The sequence below is a fragment of the Nicotiana sylvestris genome, chromosome 7 (genome assembly GCF_000393655.2).
Source record: "Nicotiana sylvestris chromosome 7, ASM39365v2, whole genome shotgun sequence".
Taxonomy (NCBI): domain Eukaryota; kingdom Viridiplantae; phylum Streptophyta; class Magnoliopsida; order Solanales; family Solanaceae; genus Nicotiana; species Nicotiana sylvestris.
This window is the reverse complement of record NC_091063.1, coordinates 125,041,771-125,066,217: the sequence shown is the minus strand read 5'-3', so window position 1 is coordinate 125,066,217 and position 24,447 is coordinate 125,041,771. Positions and strand designations below refer to the sequence as shown.

The 24,447-nt window shown below is 38.0% G+C and overlaps 1 long non-coding RNA gene across 1 annotated transcript; it reads right to left on the bottom strand.

Annotated features, from left to right (window-relative positions):
* Window positions 1–22,387: 22,387 nt before the first annotated feature.
* Window positions 22,388–24,086, bottom strand: LOC138872475 (uncharacterized). Its single transcript, XR_011400856.1, has 3 exons — window positions 23,976–24,086; window positions 22,908–23,025; window positions 22,388–22,569 (listed from the first exon to the last, which is right to left on the bottom strand). It is a non-coding gene; the product is annotated as an uncharacterized lncRNA (long non-coding RNA).
* Window positions 24,087–24,447: the final 361 nt, after the last annotated feature.

The following is a 24,447-nucleotide window of genomic DNA, read 5'->3' as shown; positions in this document are numbered from 1 at the left end:
TTCTCAAATTATACTCAACACCATGTTGATTGGTTACCTTACTTAAAATTGTTATCACCTTTCTCTTTTAACAAATTCTATATTTAATTCATTAATTTAATTGATTTTTTTCTTTGTTTAAATATGATATTTTACTCAATTTTATTGATTTATAAACTAAACCCATATGTCAAGTAGGTGTCTTGACCTGGCTCGTCACTACTCTACTGAGGTTAGGCATGATACATACTGGGTACTGTCGTGGTGTACTCATGCTACACTTCTACACATTATTGTGCAGATCTAGGTATTTCTGATCGTGATATTGAGAGATTCGTATGCGCGGTAGAGACTTCAATGTATACCTGCTTGACACTCTCAGGCCTCAGAGTCACCATCTTACTTCCTTATGATATTAATATATTGAAAATCAAAATAGTATAGTATTTAGAAATTCTAGAGTACTTCAGTTGAGCTTATAACTCCGTATTACCGGTTTTGGGAAATGTATAACTATTGGCCGTTGTAGTTATGTTTTGTCATTTATTGGTTTATGATTTAATGATTACATAGTTCAATTATGTTATTAACTCAGCATGTGTTAGGCTTACCTAGTCTTAGAGACTAGGTGTCATTACGACATCCTAAGGTGGGAATTTGGGATCATGATAAATTGGTATTAGAGCTCTAGGTTTATAGGTTCTACGAGTCATAAGCGAGTTTAGTAGAGTCCCACAGGTCTGTACGGAGACATCTGCACTTATCTTCGAGAGGCTTCAAAACTATTAGGAAAATTCTACTTTTTTCATTCCTTATCGTGCGACATTGATATAGCTTGAAGTATATATCTTATATTCCCTTACATTCACTCATATATGATATTGCATACTCGATATCAGCTATGCACCGATATTTTATGATGATGTGGATGGGCTACAAGGGGGCTATGGATGCTCGATCATTGTCTCGAGGTGTTGTCTAGACTGAGGAGACGGATGTGTTGGTAGATCTTTCAGTTGTTCACGTGTGGGATGCATTAGATTCTGGTATCTAGTTGGTGAATTCAAGCTTGGGATGATTTAATTTATTGTGTAGTTGTTGTAATCATGGTAGGGTCATGGGGGAAGGTCGATTTAAGGCTAGTTGGCGGTATTAAAGGTTATGTTTTTTGTATGGGACTTCTATTTAGTAGAAGGTACATATTGTCATTGAAGGCACTCGAGGAAGCATGCTTTACTGTCACTAGGATGGATATGGACTTAGTAGATGATTTGAGGTATCTTATGATTGGTGATATACTAGCTTATGAAGGTTGGTATTGTGGATCATCAAATGTTATGTCCTATGGCTTCGCACCAAGTGGGGGCTTTGCTATCGACGATCAGATTGCATGGGTGTCACAACCCAAAATCTAATTATTTGTGATGGCACCTAATCCAACCCGTTAGGTAAGCCAATTTAATAATTATCCAATTTCAAATGAAATTTATTGTGAAAATAATGATCAAATAATTGAATTTTTATACACCAACCCAAGGACTAGTAGTACAAATCATGAGCTTCTAAGATTCAGAGTTTTACAAAAACTGAACAGAAATAATTACCACATCTGTTTGGATTGTACATGAACAATATTCAAATGTAAAGCTACCAAGGACAAGTGATAGCCATAAGTAGAATGCAGGTACATCTTCAATGATAGCTCTTGCCATACACAACAGTAATAACTCCAAAATTTGTACGCAAGGTGCAGAAGTAGTATGAGTACAACTGACCCCATGTACTCAATAAGTATCCTAACTAACCTCGGCGAGGTAAAAGAAGTAAGAACTATAGATGATACTCACTAACACATGTGTAGTTCATAACTTCAACAAGTATAGAGTAGATACATGATCAAACCAGGAAATCTCAGGTAAAACCACTTTTATGCTCATAATTCTATGTTTTAAAGGGTATCAATTAGTCAACAATCCAGCATATAAGGAAGATACGCAAGTAAAATCAGGTAAACAGTCGAGGAAATTTCAAGTAAAAATGAAAAACAATAACCAAATATCAGTCTGTTGCAGTGCACAACCTGATCCAGTAATAGTAACCAGCTCTCCCAGAGCTCTCATCAACCAGAAACTCGTCGATTTCTCACAATCCGTGTATATATTATCAAGAGAGAAACATGAGAGGTAAATCTATGGGTATAGATCCCTATCTATATGTTGCATAGAAAATTCACGTGTTGCATATATAACTCAACTACTAATAATATCAATTGCACGGGAAACTTAGGTGCTATAACATTAATATCTGGATTCACACGGACAACTCACGTGTTGCACAGACAACTCACGTGCTAATATCACAATTCACCTAACGTGTTCACAAGAAAAAAATATCATAATCTGCCCGGCACAGTCACTGACATAATAACACAATCCGCCAGGTGTGGTCACAGGTACATCAACACAATCCGCCCGGCGTTATCACAAGTATCCAGTCCAAATCATATCACACAGAAGCAAGTATACAATAACACATGTATATTATGGATAAATATCAGATTTCATGCTCCTAGACTGGTATAATAACTTGCTAAAGTGTAGGCATGTTGCAATGTATGCTATCATAGGTTAAATCGGTGATTTATCACAAAAATAGCAATTACCAAGTTTATTCAAGGAATTAGCCTCTTCATAACCTCAAAAATGGATCAAATAGTTCATAATAATGATGTATTTATTGCTATGTGACTTGCGTGGATGGTTGGGATTAGTTTGGGGAAGGTTTTGGAGTTACTTGGAATACTTAATCTCATTTTGGAAACTTAGATTGTAAGGGTTGATCAGGTTTGACTTTTGTGTAAACGACCTCAAATTCGTATTTTGATGGTTCCAATAGGTTTGTAATGTTATTTTTGACATAGGCGTATGTCTGGATTTAGAAGTTCCTAAGTTGATTTGGCTCTAAATGTCAAAAGTTGGAAATTTGAAAGATTGAAAATTTTATAAGTTTGACTGGTGGTTGACTTTGATGTTATCGAATTCAGATTTTGTTTTCTTAAGGTAAAATAGGTTTGTTTTGTCATTTGAAACTTGTGTGAAAAGATTGGGATTATTCCAGATTAGTTAGGTTTGAATCAGACACTTGACTTGAAGTTTGAAATTCATGAACCTAAAAGAGTGATCTGGATCAATGATTTGTAGTTTAGATGTTAATTTTAGTGTTTTAATCCTTTGGATAGGTTTGGAGAAAGTATTAGGGCTTGTTGGTATCACTGGATAGGGTCTCGGGGGCCTCGCATGCGTTTCCGGGTGGTTTCAGATCTTTTCCATACGTTTTGCACATGAGATTTTTGTTGGTGTCTGGTGTTCTTCACATTTCAGGGGTGCATCGTATTCGCGGTGAAGGAATTTGGAGTTGGGAGTTCTTGCTCTTCGTGTTTGTATAGGGGCTGTCGCTTTCTTAAAGGGGGAAGTTGAGTTAGGTAGTAGTCCTTCGCGTTTGTGATAGGGTTGACCATGTTTGCAAAAAGAAGGGGTTATTAGCCTTCGCGTTCGTGAGACCTTGTCATATTCGCGAAGAAGAATTTCTATGGGGAAGGTAGTTTGTGCTTTGTGAATATGTAAATTCCAGACATTGACGCATTATTTTATATTTTGAACCCTAGACTTGGAGAGGGGCGACTTTCATACTGGATTTTCACCCAAGGCAACAGGATAAGTGATTTCCACTCAATTTTGATATTATTTCTTGTTTTTCCATGATTTTTTACACATACATTATGTGATTTGGAAAAGAAATTTGCAGGTTTTGGCTATGGATTTGGAGAGTGAAAATTAGAGACTTGGGGGCCGATTTAAGGTCAGATTTGGATGCAACTTGTATAATTGAACTCGTATTGGAATGGGTAATCAGGATTTTTGACATTTTCTGGATTTTGGGATACGGGCATGGGTTTACTTTTTGGTTGACTTTTTCTATTTGTATAAAGATCGAAGCTTTATTGTTTGGGTTTGTTTCATATGACCTTATTTAATGTTATTGAGTTATTTTGGCTAGATTCGAGCTGTTTGGAAGACAATTCGCGCGGGGAGGAATTTTAGAGTATTTGTTTGGCTTTCTTGAGGTAAGTATATTGCCTATCCTTGGTTTGAGGCACTATTTTCTTGAATAATTTATGATGGCTACGTGCCAAGGGTGACACACATGTAGGGGATGAGTGTGTGCGTGCACCGGAATTTTACCTATGCTCAGGGTAGTGCTTAGGCTAATTTATGCCATGAAATGAGTGCTAAGATTCTTACTATCTTGCTTTTTATGTTTGTACCCACTTGTGAGCTACTTAAGTTATGTTAAAGATTATATGTAGGTTAATCTCCCGTCAAAATGTGATATTTGCTACTTGTGTGGCGTATTCGCCTCATTTGAGCCATGTTAGTACAACTCGCACATGCATGTACCTTAGCATGTCACTTTTATCAGTCAATGATTATATAATTTTATATTAATTATTCATATGCCAGTATTCTTGTATATGTTTTTTGTGAAATATAGACTGTTTGGTAGCACGTGTGTGGTCCGTACGGGTTTGAGCTATGATAAGCACATGAGTGGTCTGTGCATTGTTATATATGGCACATGTGTTGTCCGTGAAATGTGTGTATAAGGATACATCCCATTAGGATCACCCTCTCATATTTCTCTCTTGATGGTGTATAAACGATATGAGGAAAATTGATCACTGTTTGGGGTTTTGCATCTTTTCTTTATTTGCAATTACCTTGGGTGTATACATGTTTTATCGCATATATTCTATATTTGTTCAACCTTTTGGAATGTATACATGCCTCTTTACGCATATATTCGCTATATGCAATTTGAATGGAAAGTGAAGGAATGGTACATATCTTTTGTATATGTTAATCTATGTACATTGATTTGATCCTTAATGTATACTTTCTCTATATGATGAGTTGTTAATGGATATGGGACTTTGATACACCTTTACTACATGAACCGATTTGGTTATATCTGTGCTTTACGCTTAGTTTGATACCATTGCTATGTCCTTGTAGAATTTATGAGTTGAACAGGTTGTTAGTGAGTATCATTAGTAGTTTTGCCAAAAATCCCAAAATGCACTTTCTTATCTTCCAAGCCAAAACCTTCTTTTGTTCTTTAAGATTCCTTGATTTAGAGCCAAAATCAATGATAAATTTATGTTATAATCATAAATTTGAGATAGGTTAACTTACCCCAATGAAGCAGGCGAAGCCTCCTAAAAAATTGCCTATTTCCAGGCTCTAAAACCTTATGAGAAAAAGTGACTAAATTTCGAAATAAGTAAAAAAAAAATGAAGCAATTGTCCCAGACATGATCAGATCCTACATAATCATGAAACTCACATTTGATAAGCCCAACATAATCTTTACGAGATTACACACAAGATAGCCTTTTGAATCAACCAATTTGGTCTTAAGATGAGAGAGATATGATGTTTTGATGTTTTAAAGAAAGTCTAAAAATTTCAGGGATATAACTGTTACTTTTCAAATTATTGCCAAAAAAATCAACAATCACAAAATCTTCGTTTTGGCACCCAAAACTCATTCGGAACCTCCCAGATATAAACCATATGTTACATCTCGCGTTTTTCGTACGTTAAGGTTTCGCCTTCAGTAAATTGACATAGACTCGGGGATGAGATCATCTTGATGTTATCGTACTTATACTATTTATAATAATCGATAAATAAGTGTTATGAAGGATAAGGGGTACACGGATTAAAGAAAATAAGTTTCGTTGAAAGTGGCCAATTTGAAATAAAATACGGGTTAAGCAATAATACCCGATAATTATGAACTAGTACCATGCAAGCTACCATATGACCATGGTAGTATAATATATAAAGTATATATGAAGTATTTTAAAAATAAATAGAATTTTAAGTAATTTGGGATAATTTTTAAATTATGCGTGTAATTGATTAATTACCGGATAACATAACATTACCCGGTTAACTAATAAGTGGATAAAAATTAATAAACTAAACCCGAACGTGGCAAGTGCCACAAAGCTTAGAAATGACTAAGCATTCATAAATCTAGGTGGCTACCTAGGATTAATTTAGTAATAACTTAAAGACTAAGTCTTAAAAAAAATCCTTATCTAAATTGTCTTTAGCTTCATTGAATGTCTGCAGCCTCATTTAATATCTTGGGCTTCATTTTCCTTACTGTGGCATTGAATCCAAGGACTATTGAAACAGAATTCATTTTCCTTACTTTGGCATTGAAGCCAAGAACTATTGAAACAGAATCCAATTCGTTACTTTGGCATTGAAGGCAAGAACTATTAAAACAAAATCCATTTCGTCCAAAAAATTTCAAGAAGCAAGACAATTTCGTTCCTCAAAGTTCAAAAACGCAGAAGCTTAAATCCGATTTTTGGGTCTAAGTTCAATCCACGAAGGTTTTCAAAGGGATAATTATACGGAGTTGTTCCTACTCAAGGTATGTTAAGGCTAAGCTTTTCCTTCATTTTAGCATGATATCGTAATTACAAAAGTTTGATAACGAGGCATAGAGAAAAATTCGTATCCCGGAATTTACGTATATTTTGCTAGTCTCACAAATTATATATATTTTCCTAGTTTTGTAAGTTATCATGTTCTTCTTATCGGGACTGCATATTCACTTGAGTATTTCCTTCTTCCGGTCAAAAGAGCAGAGAATTTACATATATACAGTATTAAAAGTATTTTCATTACCATCGAGCTATAATCAATGGGCAGGCCTCTATTAGGCAGCCTTTGATCAGATGGTAAGTTATATAACGAGTCTGCTCTGGCCGAGCACCTATGAGCGAGCCCAGTTGGTCGAGATATAGAGCCAAGTATGGCCGAGCGCTTATGAGCGAGCCTACTACGGCAGAACAAATATATATGTATACCGAGCTTTATAGGGCCGGACAGCTATTTTACTCACTATATTGAGAGAGTTGAGTCTGTATCAAATGATGAGCATATCTTCAGATTATCTTTGATCCCCAGTTGCTTTCAGTTATTATATCATCAGTTCTATTTTAGCTTTCAGTATATTGCCTTACATACTCGATACATTATTTCGTACTGACGTCCCTTTCTGAGGGCGCTACATTTCATGCGTGCAGGTTCAGACAGATAGACGTGTAGACCTTCTCAGTAACTGTTGCCCGAGTTCAGATTTATCGGTAAGCTCCTCTTCTTTCGGAGTTACCGGGTCTAGCAGTGTGGTGTATATCTTGTGTATCTATGTAGATAGGTTATGGATAGGTAGGGGCCCTGTTCTGATCACAGTATATCTATCAGTAGAGGTTTGTAGACATATCATGTTGGTTAGTGCAGTATGTTGGGCTTGTAGGCCCTGTACGTATATTTTGTTGGCCTGTCAGTTGTAGTAATTATGACGGCCTTGTCGGCCCACCTTTATGTTGACATTAGTCAGTGTCAGTCTCCATTTAGTTTTATATTTTGCATTGCACATTATCTTGTAATGTGGACCATAGCAAAAGTATGACATTACATTTTCAGAGTCTCTTAGTCGCAAGTGGTATGCAAGGATAGATGAGGCACAAGCTGTCGGTCCCACCTCCGGGTTCGGGGCGTGACACCATATATGCATTTCAATCATAAAACTGTAATGACCCGATCGGTTATTTTGTGTATTTAAGCCCTGTTTCCCCTTTTAAAACTTCTCATATATATATTTGTGGTTTTATGACTTGTGGGGACGGTTAGTTTCGTTTCGAGGAGGTCTTTGATTGATTCGAAACATTTGGTGCTTATATTGGAATAATGTTTTGGTTGTTCCAATAGGTTCGTGTGGTGAGTTTTGACTTAGGCATATGTCCAAAATTGGATTCGGAGGTACCTAGGTTGATTTGGATTTTTTTACCGAAGGTTAGCAATTTGGAAGTTTAGAAATTCATTAAGTTTTACCATAGGTCGACTTTGTAGCTATCGGGATGGTTGTTATAGTGTATTCATTGTTTTGTTTCTCAGATATTTCATGATATTTCTGCTGTTGAGATTATTAAGTTCTATTTTACTGAATTCATTATTATTCTGAAACTGTTGGCTTGCCTAGCAAGTAGTGGTAGACACCATTGCGGCCCCGGTGAGAGTTTGGGTCATGGAAAATTGGTATCAGAGCACTCGGTTGCCTAGGTCTCACAAGTCATGAGCAAATTCAGTATAGTCTTGCGGATCGGTATGGAGATATTTGTACTTGTCTTCGAGAGGCTAGCAAACTATTAAAAAACTTCACTTTCTTATATTCTTGTCGTGAGAATTCGTTAATTTTGAAGTCTAAAAGTTACCCTTCTATTCTCTCACAAATAGTGAGGAAACATTCAGTTGATCAAAAATTTAAGCCACTAATCAAGGCCTCGAGAGGCAGGGGCCGAGGTAGAGGCTAAGGTGGGGCTCGCACTACAGCTAGAGCAGCACATGTGGAGCCACCAGTCTCTCCAATAGAGGAGCAGGTTCCAGATACTAATGAGTTGCTAGGACAAACTCAGATATTGGTGGTACCTATTGTTATACATGGTCATCAGGAGGGGCATAGCTCAGGCGGGTATGATACCAGTAGCACCACCTACCTCATAGGCTGGGGGAGGAGCCATGATTCCTGTCGCTCGTACACCGGAGCAGCTAGCCCAGAGTTATCAGACACCAAGGTTGTTTCTAGTTTAGCCAGTTATTGCTGCTTGGGCCGAGGTTGGTCCACCTCTCTCTGATGAAGAAGAGAAGAGGTTGGAGTGATTTAAGAGGCTTGATCCTCCCGAGTTCAGTAGAGAGAGTCGGAGGATGCTCGGGGTTTTCTGAATCGGTGTCATCGGATTCTTCGCACAACATTTATTGTGGACATTGGTAAGACTACCTTTACTACTTTTCAACTGACAAGGGTAGCCTACAGATAGTGGCAAACCTATGAGTTGTGAAGGCCAGTTGACGCAACACCAGTTACATGGCATCAGTTCTTAGTTCTTTTCTTAGAGAATTTTGTCCCACAAACTTATGAGTTGTGAAGGCCAGTTGACGCAACACCAGTTACATGGCATCAGTTCTTAGTTCTTTTCTTAGAGAATTTTGTCCCACAAACTCGCAATATTTATGGAGGGAGTTTGAGCAGCTACGCTAGGGGGATATGACTGTGACCCAGTACGATCTGAGATTTTTGGATTTGGTGTGTGTCATGCAGTATGGTTGGTCCCCATTAAGAGAGAGAGGATCAGGAGGTTCATTGATGGCATCAGCTATGGTCTATATTACAGTTTAGCTCGAAAGGCCGAGACGGATGCTAGGTTTAACAAGCAAGTTAAGACTGCTAGGCGCCTAGAGCATGTTCGCAGGCTTGAGCGAGACGAGTGGGATGGAAAGAGGCCCTGTGGTTCAGGTGGTTTTAGTAGAGCCTCGTCTAGAGCCAGTCCTATCACAGCAAAGGTTGTCCTTTTAGGCCCACTGAGGTAGCTCGTCAGATTCCTCATGGTTCATTAGTTAGCCACATTTCATACAATGCTCGTCTAGTTTAGTCATCATTCAGTGCACTCCCAACTCAAAGCTCGTACCGTACTCCATCAGTCTAGGGTTCATTAGTATCGGGTTCTTCCAGAAGTTATTCTATTTCACGGGGTCTAGTTCAGGCCCTGCAGCCATCTCTAGTTCGGGGTTGCTATAAGTGTGGAGAGTTGGGGCATGTGAGGAGGTATTTTCCCCATCTTCTTAGAGGTCCCGTGTAACAGGGAGGTCAAACTATGATTCCTACACCAGTTTCTACACCACCCGCTCAGCTAGCTCGGGGTGAAGTTTGTACGGGACGAGGTCTTCCTAGAGGGGCAGGTCAGTCAGGTAGTGGACAGCCTCATTGCTATGAATATCTATTTAGGACAGAGGCATTTTCTTCTAATTCCATGATCACGGGTATTGTTTGTGTGTGCCGCATAGATATTTTAGTGTTATTTGACTTTGGTCCCCCTTATTCATATGCGCCTCGTACTTTTCTCATTATTTGGATATGCCCCATTATTGTTTAGTTATGTATGTTCATGTATCTACACCAGTTATTTATTCTATTGTGGTGGACTATCTATATCGGTATTGTGTGGTGACCATTAGGGGTTATAAGACTAGAGTTGATTTCGTTTTGCTCATCATGGTAGATTTTGAAGTAATTTTGGGAATGCATTAGTTGTCACCATATCACGCTATTCTTTATTGTCACGTTAAGATCGTGATATTGGCTATGCCAGTGTTTGCGAGGTTGGTATGGAGAAGCTTCCCAGATCATGTTCCTTTAGAGTGATTTCATATTTGAAGTCTCAACGGATGGTAGAAAAGGGGTTTTGACATATTTGACCTTTGTTAAGGAGTGAGTTCTATTAGTACGGGAGTTCCTAGATGTGTTTCCTATACACCTTCCAGGCATGCCACTCAACAGGATATCGATTTTGGTGTTGACTTGGTATCAGGAACTCAACTCATCTCTATTCCACCGTATCACATGGAACCAGTGGAGTTGAAGGAACAGTTGCACGAGTTGTTTGATAAGGGTTTCATCGGGCATAGTGTGTCACCTTGGGGTGCACTGATACTATTTGTGAAGAGAAGAAAGACAGTTCTATTAGGGTATTCATTGACTAAAGGTAGTTAAACAAGGTTACCATCAAGAACAAGTACCCACTATTGTTTATTGATGATTTGTTTGATCATCTTCAGGGTGCTAGAGTATTCCTGAAGATTGATTTGAGATTGGGGTACCATCAATTGTAGATCTGGGCTTCAGATATTCTGAAGATGGCTTCAGAACCCGTTATGGTCACTATGAGTTTTTGGTAATGTTTTCCAGGCGGACAAATGTCCCAGAAGCTTTTATACACTTGATGAATAGTGTATTCAGCCCTATCTTGATTCCTTCGTCATAGTTTTCATTGATTATACATTAGTGTATTCTCGTAGCTAGGAGGATCATGAGTGGCACTTGGAGAGTGCTCCAGAATTTGAGGGAGAACAAGCTATATGCTAAATTCTCCAAGTGCGAGTTTTGGTTAGACTTTGTGGAATTCTTGGGACATGTGGTATCAAGTGAGGGGATTAAGGTGGATCCGAAGAAGATTGAGGTAGTTCGGAGTCGGCTCATACTGCCTTCTGCTATTGAGATCCAGAGTTTCCTTGGGTTGGTTGGGTATTATTGCCGTTTTGTGGAGGGGTTTTCATCTATAGAAACTCTATTGACTAGTTTGATGCAGAAGGGTGCCCCATTCAGGTTTGATGAGTGTGAGAAGAGCTTTCAGAAGCTCAAGACTGCCTTTACTACATCTCTATTCTAGGTTTTGCCTTCGGGATCAGGTTCTTGTACAGTCTATTGTGATGCTTCACGGATTGGCATTGGATCTGTGTTGATGCGGGAAGGTAGAGTTATCCATATGCTTCGTGTTAGTTGAATCCCCACTAGAGGAACTACTCAGCGCATGATTTGGAGTTGGCAGCCATTGTTCACGCGCTTAAGATTTGGAGGCATTATCTTTACGTAATGTCTTTTGAGGTGTTCATAGATCACAGAGTCTAAACACTTGTTCAAATAAAAGGATCTGAACTTAGGTAACAAAGGTCGTTAGAGCAACTAAAGAACTATGATATCACCATTCTTTATCATCCCGAGAAGGCCATTGTGGTGGTTGATGCTTTAAGTAAGAAGTTTGAGAGCATGGGTAGACTTGCTTAAATCCCATTTGGAGAGAGACCATTAGTATTAGATGTTTAGGCTTTGGCTAATAAGTTCATGAGGATGGATATTTCCGAGTCCAGCAGAGTCATCGCTTGTGTTGTATCACAGTCGTTCTTGTTTGAGCGCATCAAGGTGCGTCAGTATGATGATCCCTACTTGCTTGTCCTAAGGGACACGGTGCGGCACAGTGATGCTAAGGAGGTTACTATTGGTGATGATGGGGTATTGAGGCTATAGGGTCAGATTAGTGTTCCAAATGTGAATAGATTGCGAGATTTGATACGTGAGAAGGCCCATAGTTTGCGGTATTCCATTCATCCAGGGGCCGCTAAGATGTACCATAATTTGAGGTAGCACTATTGGTGGAGGAGGATGAAGAATGATACTATTGATTATGTTGCTCTATGTTTGAACTGTCAGCAGGTAAAATACGAGCATCAAAGATCGGGTGGTTTTCTTTAGAAGCTGGATATTCCTGAGTCGAAACGGGAGCGTATGAATATGGATTTTGTAGTTAGACTTTCACGAACCTTGAGGAGATTTGATGTAGTGTGGGTTATTATGGACAAACTGACCAAGTGTTCACACTTCATTCCAGTCATGGCTACCTATTCATTAGAGCAGCTGGCTCGAACTTACATCCGCGATATTGTTCGCCTTCATGGTGTGCCCTTGTCTATTCATTTAGATAGAGACACTTAGTTTACATCGTATTTTTGGAGAGCGGTGCAGCGAGAGTAGGGAAAATTTGTCGATCTTAGTACAATACTTCATTTCCAAATGGATAGATAGTCCGGGAATACTATTTAGATATTAGACGACATGTTACAAGTCTGTCTCATTTATTTTGAGGCTTCATCGGAATAGTTTCGTCTGTTGGCAGTGTTCGCCTACAACAATAGTTATCAGTCAAGTATCCAGATAGCTCATTATGAGGCCTTAGATGGGAGGTGGTGTCATTCTTCAGTTGGTTGGTTTGATCCTCGGGAGGCTAGGTTATTGGGCACCGATTTGGTCCGTGATGCTTTGGAGAAGGTGAAGTTGATTTAGGATCGACTTCATACGATGTAGTCCAGACCAAAGAGTTATGCTGACAGGAAAGCTCATGATGCTGCATATACGGTAGGTTAGAAGGTTCTACTTAGAGTTTCGTCCATGAAAGGTGTGATGAGGTTCGGAAAGAAGGACAAGTTGAGCCCTAGTCTATCGGGTATTCACCCAGTGTTACATGTTTCTATGCTTCGAAAGTATTGTGGGAATCCTGTATATGGTAATATTGGAGGGTCCAACTTTCCGTCATTATGATGCCTCGTAATCATATTTCACAAGGTTCGAGACTAGGTTTAAGGTTCACCTTCGAGGGTTATCGATGCTCGACCTCGGGGCGAGGAAGACCAACGGCTATGATGGAAAAGTGGGGAGATCCCAAGGCGCACAACTAGGGCTGACAAAGTCTAGGGAGAAAAGTTCAGACCCAAATCATGGCGTCAACCAGCTGTCCCTTCCCCATATCTTTGTAATAAATGAACTTGTACCATGTTGGGATTTCCCTTCATATATAAAGGGGACCCTTGTCACTTTGTAAAAATCTGTTGCTCCATACTAAATGCACAAGAACATTCTCTCTGCTCTCTAACACATTTTCTTGATCTCGTTATCTCATTGATTGCTCATATTTATTGTGTTATATCTATTGTTCTTCATTTATTGCTTATTATTGGGCATAAAGAGTTGTCATTGATTTATTTGTAACTGTTAGTCTCCATCGACCACCTTCGATAGCTCCCAGCCGTGCTTCAAGCTCAACCCTGAGGCCCTCAAATAGGCAAGTTTGAGGCCCCGATTGACAGCGATTTGGTTTGATTAACATCTCGTTTTTAAGCTCTTATCTCGTTTCTAAGTCTTTCACGTAGCATCAACTGCCTAACAACTAGCATAAAAATAGATCACGTATTTTTAGAACTACTAAATCAAATTTAAATGTTATTACCATTTTCAAGGTAAATAGTTTGGCGCCCACCGTGGGGCTAAAAATAATAGTAATTATTTTCTTGCTGGTTTTACTATACAATGTAAGTTATCTTTCATACTTTTTCTTGTCCAAGATATTTGATTTCAGGTCAAAATTCTTAAACTAGTAAGTGTGCCCGAAAACAATAGCCTCAAAAACTATGGGAAGGGCGGTACGGTTATTCCAGGTATGGGTGTGTATACAGTAAAATCGGAGGGTCCTATTTTCCATCGTTACTATGCCTCGCAGGTACGTCTCGAAGTCTCGAGACCACGGTTGGGTTTCATCCCTCGGGGGCCCGACGCTCGACCTCGGGTCAGTATGAGACCGACGGTTACAGAAAGAAAATGGGGAGTTCACAAGGCATGATGCTAGAGTCGGCAAAGTCTGTCAGGCTAGTCTGAGCCCATATCATGGCATTAACTAGCTGTCCCATCTCCAAATATTTGTAATAAATGGACTTGTACTATGTTGGGATTCCCTCTCTTATATAAAGGGGATCCTTGTCATTTTGTAGATATCTGTTGCTCAATACAAAAACTCAAGAACATTATCTCTACTTTCTAACATATTCTCTTGATCGCATTATTTCATTTATTGCTCATATTTATTGCGTTCTATTTATTGTTCATCATTTATTACTTATTATTGGCTATAAAGAGCCGTCATTGATTTATTCATAACTGTTAGTCTGCTTCGACCACCCTCGATAGCTCCCAGCCGAGCTTCAGACTCGACCCCGAGGCCCTCGAATAGGCAAGCTCGAGGCCCCGATTGACAACGATTCGGTTTGACTAACGTCTCGTTTTTAAGCTCTTATCTCGTTTCTAAGTCTTTCACGTAGCATTAACTGCCTAACAACTAGCATAAAAATAGATCACGTATTTTTAGAACTACTAAATCAAATTTAAATGTTATTACAATTTTCAAGGTAAACAGTTTGGCGCCCACCGTGGGGCTAAAAATAATAGTGATTATTTTCTTGCTGGTTTTACTAAACAACGCAAGTTATCTTTCATACTTTTTCTTGTCCATGATATTTGATTTCAGGTCAAAATTCTTAAACCAGTAAGTGTGCCTGAAAACAATAGCCTCAAAAACTATGGGAAGGGCGGTACGGTTATTCCAGGTATGGGTGTGTATACAATAAAATCGGAGGGTCTGATTTTCCATCGTTACTACGCCTCACAGGTACGTCTCGAAGTCTCGAGACCACGGTTGGGTTTCATCCCTCAAGGGTCATCGACGCTCGACCTCGGGGCAGTATGTGACCGATGGTTACAGAAAGAAAATGGGGAGTTCACAAGGTGTGATGCTAGAGTCGGCAAAGTCTGTCAGGCTAGTCTGAGCCCGTATCATGGCATTAACTAGCTGTCACATCTCCAAATCTTTGTAATAAATGGACTTGTACTATGTTGGGATTCCCTCTCTTATATAAAGGGGATCCTTGTCATTTTGTAGATATTTGTTGCTCAATACAAAGACTCAAGAACATTATCTCTACTTTCTAACATATTCTTTTGATCTCATTATTTCATTTATTGTTGATATTTATTGTGTTCTATTTATTGTTCATCATTTATTACTTATTATTGACTATAAAGAACCGTCATTGATTTATTCATAAATGTTAGTCTGCTTCGACCATCCTCGATAGCTCCCAGCCGAGCTTCGGACTCGACCCCGAGGCTTTCGAATAGGCAAGCTCGAATGGAATGCTAAAGTTCAAAACGACTGGTCATGTCGTTATAATCGGTATCAATTCTAAAATTTTGTTCTAAAAATTAAGATATCATCTTAAAACCTGATTTTTATATAAAGTAACAAATGAGATATTTTAAACAAAAAATAAAAAATAAAAAATAAATCCGAAGATTGAGTTGGAGTGGAAGGGAGGTGAAGTTCAAATGTACATATTTAAAGAAACATTTTAAAGTCGATTTTCTCGGCTAAAGATGCTGCCAAAATAAAGGACTTTGTTTCTCTTTTCTTTACCTTCTCGATTTTGTTTAGGTTTTCTTTTCTTTTTTGGTTTCCCATCCGGTGTCGGTATCTGCATTGGAGCTCGGCTATATCCGGATTTGTGCCGAGTAAGACCTCATTCGGGAGATTAGTGCTCCCTACCAAGGTTTTTCCCATACTCAGAGCTCGAATTCGAGACCTCTAGTTAAAAAAAGAGCAATCTCATCCACTGCACCACATCCTTTGGTGGTAGGTTTTCTTTTCGCTTTGATACTCTGTTAATGTTGTACCCTCAAATTTAATTGAAATAGCAGAACCCACATAAATGACAAAAGATCATAGGTATAAAGTCAACGATAGTGCCCCCAATTTTATGGGTCTCATATGATATATCCTAAGATACTAATACAGTCTGTCACAAAAGAAACAAAATTATTTCTATGTTGTTTAATTAGTTCCATAACCAAGTGCATAACCCATAACTAAGTTATGTCACTTCTACGTGGCTATAGAAAATGAGAACCGCTAGCTGCTCATCACTTTTACAATATCTCCATTTATTAAAAGACCTTCACAGTTATATATTCTAGTTCTATTTTTCTACATTCCTTGGATTTTTTTAAAAAAAGGGTTTCTTATAGTCATATGGTATTTGGAACTCAATAATCCAACTAATTTAGATTCGCGTCACATAGAGTTCATTTGATGGGAAGCGTTCCCTATGAGGTAGCGAAACCTTTAGTTAAGCAGGGTAAAATCTATCAATCTCACATGGTTGTACTTTTCTTGGAGGTCGGAGCTATAAATAAATCAATAGTCTATCAGAGATTAATTTCATATTTCTTTTATGAATTTCCAAAAGTAACACCATAACTACATTTTAGAACTGGTTAGCACTATTATATGGTTACTTAATTCATGCATATATGGTCTACAAATATTTATTGGAGTATAAAATAATGAGATAAAAAGAGTTTCTTCAGGTCTTATTTTCTTTTGACTGCACATAAAAGCATGTTATCCGATGCATGATACCCACGAACTAGAGCTGGGGAATAATACTAAAATGGGAAATATCTTTTACCTAAATAGAAGGAAAAAGAAACCCCACCTAACTAATATGCTATCAAGCACTGACGACTTAGTAGCAAAAAGGAAAAGTGATGTGGTTTTAAGAGTAATTAATTAATGACAAATTTGAAGAGAGCGAAAATAAATTTTCCTAATCATGCTTTATGGACATAGGAAGATTAGCAGATTGGTTGGTCCCCACTATCTAAATGAGGTTCGTGATAGATTAATTTAATTAATCAAATTACAAAATAAAAGTGTATGAAATCTTAATTAATTAGAAGCCATTGGTGAACATTCAATATTCTTGGTAGTACTTATCCATCATTAACTAAAGGTTTTGAGTTAGAGCGCTGAATATGAAATCGCCTATAAGTATTTTATGTCTAAAATGGGACTTTCAAATGTAAATTCGAATTAGTCGAATTCAAAAAGTTAAATTAAACTTCTTAGAATTGTCTACGTTAAGGATACTTGCCTGATGATTGCTACTAGTGGGCTTTACGGGAGACAACAAGCGCATTAGGAGGCATTCATTTTCCAAAAGTAATTCATTAATTACTAAAACCTTTTGGACGACGCCTGTGATAATTTTTTTTAACTCAAAGATTCCTTCTAAATTTAAGTAAGATTCGGACATTTTGTAGTATAATTGTTATTTCCATCAATTTATGTTTGTCGAGATTAAAGCTCACTCATTTGTTCGCTTTAATTATTCTTCTTTTGAAATATTATTTAACTTTATCAAGATCTCGTTAACTTTTAAGGAAAATACATACTTAATAAATCACTTTAGTCCGAAAATACGACAAAAGTACTGTGTCAGAAAGAGTTTGAGCCATTTCTTGGAGTGTGTTTCATTAATAACATTTAAAATGTTAAATCAAATTAAGTTAGAGAAGCCACACAAATGAAGTGCGCGGAATCATAAGGTCTCAGGTCAAAATATTAGCAGCGAAGCCTTGATGAATAAAATTACTCAAAATCTATGCTGATGAAAAATAATAAGTATCCGATATAATAGTCGAGATGTGCGTAACCAATACAAAACAAAAGATTAAGTTAAGAAACCATTCAACGAGTTGCAGAGGCAACAGTTGCCCAAAAAGAAAAAGTAATCTTGTAATTATGGTATAGTACCAATTTTACTACAGTAAGTAAACAACATAATATGTAATATTTGTTGCTAATAAGGTCCCCCCAAAGAAATTAAAGGAGGAATGTTTGTGATGTACGACATTTTACTTTGGGCATGTGAAGAAACTCTAATTGGTGTGCAGTGGCATCTTTGCACCATGTAACATGCCTAACTCAACACATCACAGTGATTTTCCAAGCAATTATTATAACGTTCTGAAGATATATATATATATATATATAATGAACTTTTGACAATCTAAATATCATTTATGTACTTGTTTTTGCAGTAAACATGTAGTTAATTGATACTCCTCGTCCTATGGAACATTCAAGTGGACACTTAATTTCATATATATAGAATTTTGAATCGAAGATAGTAAGTCCGAATTAAGTTGTTACTAAACTAACAGGATATTGAACAATTAATCCTAATGGCACCCCTGCATTAAGGATCCCACATATTATGGCTATTAATTAGTTATAATTTGTCACTGACCCAAAACCCGACCCGTCGTGATGGCACCTATCATGGAATTAGGCCAGCCTCAACTCAACGAAATCCAACACAACAACACTATGGTTGAAAAACATTTACGGGAGCTTTTGGCTTTTAAAGAAAACTGTTTAAAACATAAAGACAATTCCATAATACAATACAACCAGCCCAAAACCAGGGTGCCACTGAGTGCATGAGCGTCTAGAGAAGAACATAATCTATTACAATGTTTACAGAAAACAAACTGAAATACATCTAGAGATAGGGAAGGAGGGTCAAGGCCTGCGAACGCCGTGCAAATACCTCAATAGTCTTCTAAGGCTGAAGCCTCGATCAGCGACTCCCACCGAGACCAAAAGTGCCTGAATCTGCACAGAAGGTGCAGGGGTAACGTGAGTACACCAACTCAGTGAGTAACGAGTCCAAACTATGGACTGAAAGGTAGTGACGAACTCAACCGCAACAGGTATAATAGAAATAAATGTTCAGAAACGTAGGCATGTTTTCAATTTAATAGGCAGCTAAAAAATAGTAAACTAAAGCAGAAACGAACATGATAAAGAATATAACTCTAGTACATCTACAAGCCAATGCACATGCTATATGTGATGCACCATGCTGAGTGCCTCATGTGCTCACACTCTCAAATGCTCATCCACTCACTACTGTATATGGCCCACACGGACCAGGGAAGATCCATCCCGAAATATATACATCTCTGATAGCAGTCACTCAGTACTGAGGAAGACCAATCCAACCCAATGGAGAAGATCTGTCTCTATATAATAATAATAATAGCCTCACAATCACTCGATACTATATATGGCTCACGCGGCCCAGGGAAGATCCATCCCGGAGTATATACATCATTGACCATCAGTCTCCGGTATCGAGGAAAACAGGCCAATCCAGCCTCATGGGGAAGATCCATCTCCATACCAAGGGAAGATCCATCCCTGAATATAATCAACCGCGCCCACTAGGGGTGTGCAGACTCCAGAGGGGCTCCTTCGGCCCAAGCGCTATATCAAATCAATATAACCGCTGTGGCGTGCAGCCCGACCCTATAACTGTCATTCATAATCAGGCTCTCGGCCTCTCTTAGTCATCACTCTTCAATCTCACCTACGGGCCCACAATATCATGAAACTAGTCCGGAACAATGATATGATGTACAAAAAAATAACAACTAAGACTGCGATATAACATGAAGTGCATGAATATGACTGAGTACAGAATATCAATGAAATCAGTAAGATGACAACAAGAAACGACCACTAGGAGTCTCAACACTATCGGCGTAAATCTCTAGCATGATAACTAATATGATTTACAGTTCATTTACCTCACCACATGAAGAAAATACTGATATCAACAAGATAGAATCACTAATCGGTGCCATGGAATGAACTAGGTCACAATTCTCATGGTGCACGCCCACACGCCCGTCACTTGGCATGAGCGTCACCTCATTACTAACCACATAACACATAACGCGGGGTTTCGAACCCTCAAAACCAAGTTTGAAAGCGTTACTTACCTCAAATCACGCAAACTCCTACTCCACAATGGTGTTGCCTCTCAAATCGGCCTCTAAACGCCTTGAATCTAGCCACAAACAATTCGATACAATCAACATGAGCTAAAGGAATCAATTTCATAAGAAAATACTAAGCTTTAGGTCAAAAGTCAAAAAGTCAACTCAAAAGTCGGGCCCGGGGCCCACGTCTCAAAATCCGACCAAAGTTACAAAATTCGACAACTCATTTGATTACGAGACTAACCATACTAGTTTCACTCAAATCCGACTTCGAATCGGCTTTCAAATCCGAAAAATTTATTTTATGAAATCTCCACAATTTTCCTCAAATTTCCATCTCAAAGCGCTAATCAAATGATGAAATCAACGATATATTCACATATATTAGCCAAATCCGAGTTAGAATCACTTACTCTGATGATTTTTTTGAAAAACTCTCGAAAAATCGCCACAAACCGAGCTCCCAAAGTCCAAGATGTGAAATAAAACCCTAAACCTCGCATATATAGTGCTTTGTGAACCTCCACTGTGCGGTCCGCATAATTCTGTTATGGCCGCACTCTTTAGGCCTTCCTCCACTGCGGTCCGCATAATTTTTACTGTGGCCGCACTCCCCTCCTACGGTTCGCACTATTCTGTTGCGGCTGTACTTCACCTCTGCGGTCTGTACCATTTTGCTACGGCCGCACTTCACCTCTGTGGCCTGCACCATTTTACTGCGGCCGCACTTCACCTCTGTGGCCTGCACCATTTTGGTGCGGTCCTCACTCCCAAGAGCATCTGACCAAAATTAGAGTGCCAGGACCTACCAAGTCACGACCAATTGACCTCAAATTTCACACACAAGCCAAAAATGACACCACGAATTTACTCCAACTTCCGGAAATTCAATCCAACCCCGATATTAAAATTTTCACTGCCGACCAAAATCGTCACAATTTAAACTTTCGCCAATTCAAGCCTAATACTACTACTGACCTCCGAAACACAACCCGAACGCGCTCCTAAGTCTGAAATCACCTGACGGAGCTAACAGAACCCTCAAAATTCAAATCCGAGATCATTTACACATAAGTCAACATCCCGTCAACCTTTCCAACTTAAACCTTCTCATAGGAGACTAAGTGTCTCAATTCACTCCAGAACCACTCCGGACCCAAACCAACTAACCCGGTAAGTCAAAAATATAGCTGTAAAACACAAATGAAGCAGAAAATGGAGGAACGGGGCTACAACTCCCAAAACGACCGGCCGGGTCTTTACATAATTAAAAAGTGAAGCAGCTAAGTAAAACAGCTGCCGCTTGCAATGCAATGTTGAGTAAATTACTAGCAGAAAAACAGAGGCTGTATTATAATTCTTACTAGCAGAAAAACAGAGGCTGTACTACAACTTGGTAATTACGATGTGGATCCTTGTTCACAATTCCATTTAATTACTGACAGATCTGATCATAACTAATTACTCAAAAGCTACGTTTCTTGCTACCAAATTGAAGTTTATATTAATATAAAGATTTATGGGGCAACTGTTTAGCATTGTACAACATTATATAGTATAACAACCACTTCAAAAAGGAATTTGGTATACGGATCAGACATATATATAGTACTATACAAAAAAGAATGTACTAAGCTTTAATTCTCTGGGATTATATCACATTTATCCAGCTGAGATGGATCCTTTGTACGTTAGAACAGCTAATCTTAACCTATGAAATAATCCAAGGGCCATTCTGATCTATGCCTGCAGCAAGAAAAGGAAGAGAGAGAGTGAAATGAAAATTAAAGAAGGGTATTAGAATTAAAATAATGGTAATAATTATATTCTTAATGTTAGAATTCCTAATTGTATATATTCAGGAAAAAGAACAATGAGCATTCCTATCTTTTGACACGGCAAGAGGAGTTGCAAACTTTCAATAATTGGCTAAGAATTGAAAAAAGGCTAATTTTCTTGATTCTTTCCTGATATCCTGCCACAGACCAATGCGGTTGAGATCATGGTGTTGGCTAGCTTGCCTCCTTCTTGTCTAATATCAGCTCAGGATCGTTTAACCTCCTTTGAGAAAAAGAGAAGCTTAACGGGATAGACTAACACAACTTTAAAATATAACGAGTTCAATACTAAGAATCTTAAAGATTAAACCTATAGAGTTTAAATACTGGATCTGTCTCTGATAATCATTCAACACTTTTCATCAGTTCTAAATATTGATCACTTCATCTGAATGTCACGACCCAAAATTCCACCATGACCGTGATGACACCTAACCCAACCCACTAGACGAACCAACAAGCATAGACAATCATAACAAGATAATATAAGGAATGTTCAACTGACATAACATAGATAGCAACATGAATAATTTTGAAATCAACATTCAAGTGCTAAAAATACTACATAAAACTCCAAAATCGGTAGTCTGAGCTACTAAGTAAAATACAACTAAGTGTCAAATATAAAAGTATTGTCTGGAACAAGAAAAGAGTAGAATAGATGGGAAGGAGCTCCATAAGCTGCAAATCCGAGAACAACAGCTCACAAGAAAGTCTCTGATCGAGCTCCTAGGCTTCCTCCTAAGCACCCCGGGGCCAATACCGCGATCTACACAAAAACAAAAATATAGTTCGAGTATAAATGACAACGTATAATCAATAAGTATCAAGTTTAACCCAACAATAGAGTGACAAAGTTTTTGACAAAAGATACTCACTATTCAAAACCTTTTTAATCCATAAATATGTAGAAAAAAATAGTGGATTAAATAATATGGTACACAGTCAAAGAAACATAGACTAAACATATTTTTCAGATAAAAATAATCAAAGGCATAATTAAAGAACCAATATTCGCATATAAAAATGATATGCATTAACTAACATATATATGCATGCTCCTACATGAGTCTAAAAGTTCATGCATAATAAAGACTCAAGCTTTACCTCAATCGATACCTCCCCGGTATTCAAGACCTTCCCGGTGTCAAATATTACTGCACACGCATGTCCCAAAAGTAATATGTGTAGTCCCATAATTCCAGAGGGATGGATCCAAATCCATCTGCCAAATCAATGTGAATATTTCAAAAATCAGGCATCAATTCGCAAGGAATGTACCATCATACCATAATTACAATAAATTCATGGAATATTTCATCGTGCTAACCTTACTCCATGTCATAGAATCATATGCATATATTTATGCATATGAACAAGAGATAAGCATGTATAATGTATATCGATGGAGAGATACATATGCAGAGATGTATGCATATGTACAAGTGTGACTATGACTATAACATGTAATTCAACATACAAGATAACACATCTATAGCATGAATGAAGCCGATCAAATAGCCATACAAACAAACAAGGTATAAAACAAGAAGAATATATCTCACACAAGGCACACAGATGCCTAAAGTCTACCCATAAACATAGTATAACCTTGGCGGTCGCATATACGTTCATCTCCTTGCATATATGTCACTCCTAAAACACGTAGTATTTTATGAATCTCTTTTAAGAAAATTCATTCAAGTCGAGGTTAACCAGGATATTTACCTTATCTAAAATAGGCTTTAAGCTTTCAAAATACTTTTTCCTCTATCCTCGCTTCCAAACGCCAAAAATTTATCCAACAAATACTCATCAAAGTTGAATAACGGTATAGGAATCAACTATAAATGATAAAGTTTCAATCTTTAATAAAACTCTCAAAAGTCAAAAAAGTCAACCCCGGGCCCACATGATCAAATCTCAAGACCAAGGTTGGATTTCGTTCACTTATAACCTCACGAGTCCAAATATATAATTAGTTTTCAATTTTCGACCCCAAATCAGGGTTCAAAACAATAAAATACACTTCCTCAACTTTTGGACAAAAATTTCAATTTCTGTTGTTCAAATCCATATTTTGATGTTAGATCTAGTGATAAATTCATGCATAAGCTATAAATTAAGGTTACAATCACTTTTCCCAAGCTTGTATACGAAGATCTAGATCAAAACCTTTCAAAATAGAGCTCCCAAGTCACAAAAATTGTGAAAAAATAAGATAAGAATCTACAAAAGTGGGACCCTTTATTTACTAGTCGAAGCCCAGTTTGAGTGCAATAACCACCGATTCTCGGCAGGCTGGGCGCTGGGAGTATTTTCAAACTCCAAGCGTGTTGGTTCCAGCACTACAACAATCAATTCTCGATGGACTTGGCGATGCCATTATAATTTCCTCCAAAAATTATGAATCTTCTCCAAATGCGTCGAAATTCACTTATACCCCCCAAGTCCCGTTTAATATAACAATGCAAGCGGTCGTTTTGAGTTTTAGCACCCTTTTATGTTTTTTGAAACCTCTCAGAGCTTTATTTGATGATTTATGACTTGTGTGCGTGATCCGTGTCGGATTTCGAAAAGTTTATGTGTAATATTTAGAAGAAAATATAACTTTTGACGTTAAAGGTGGCTACAGTTAATCACGGTC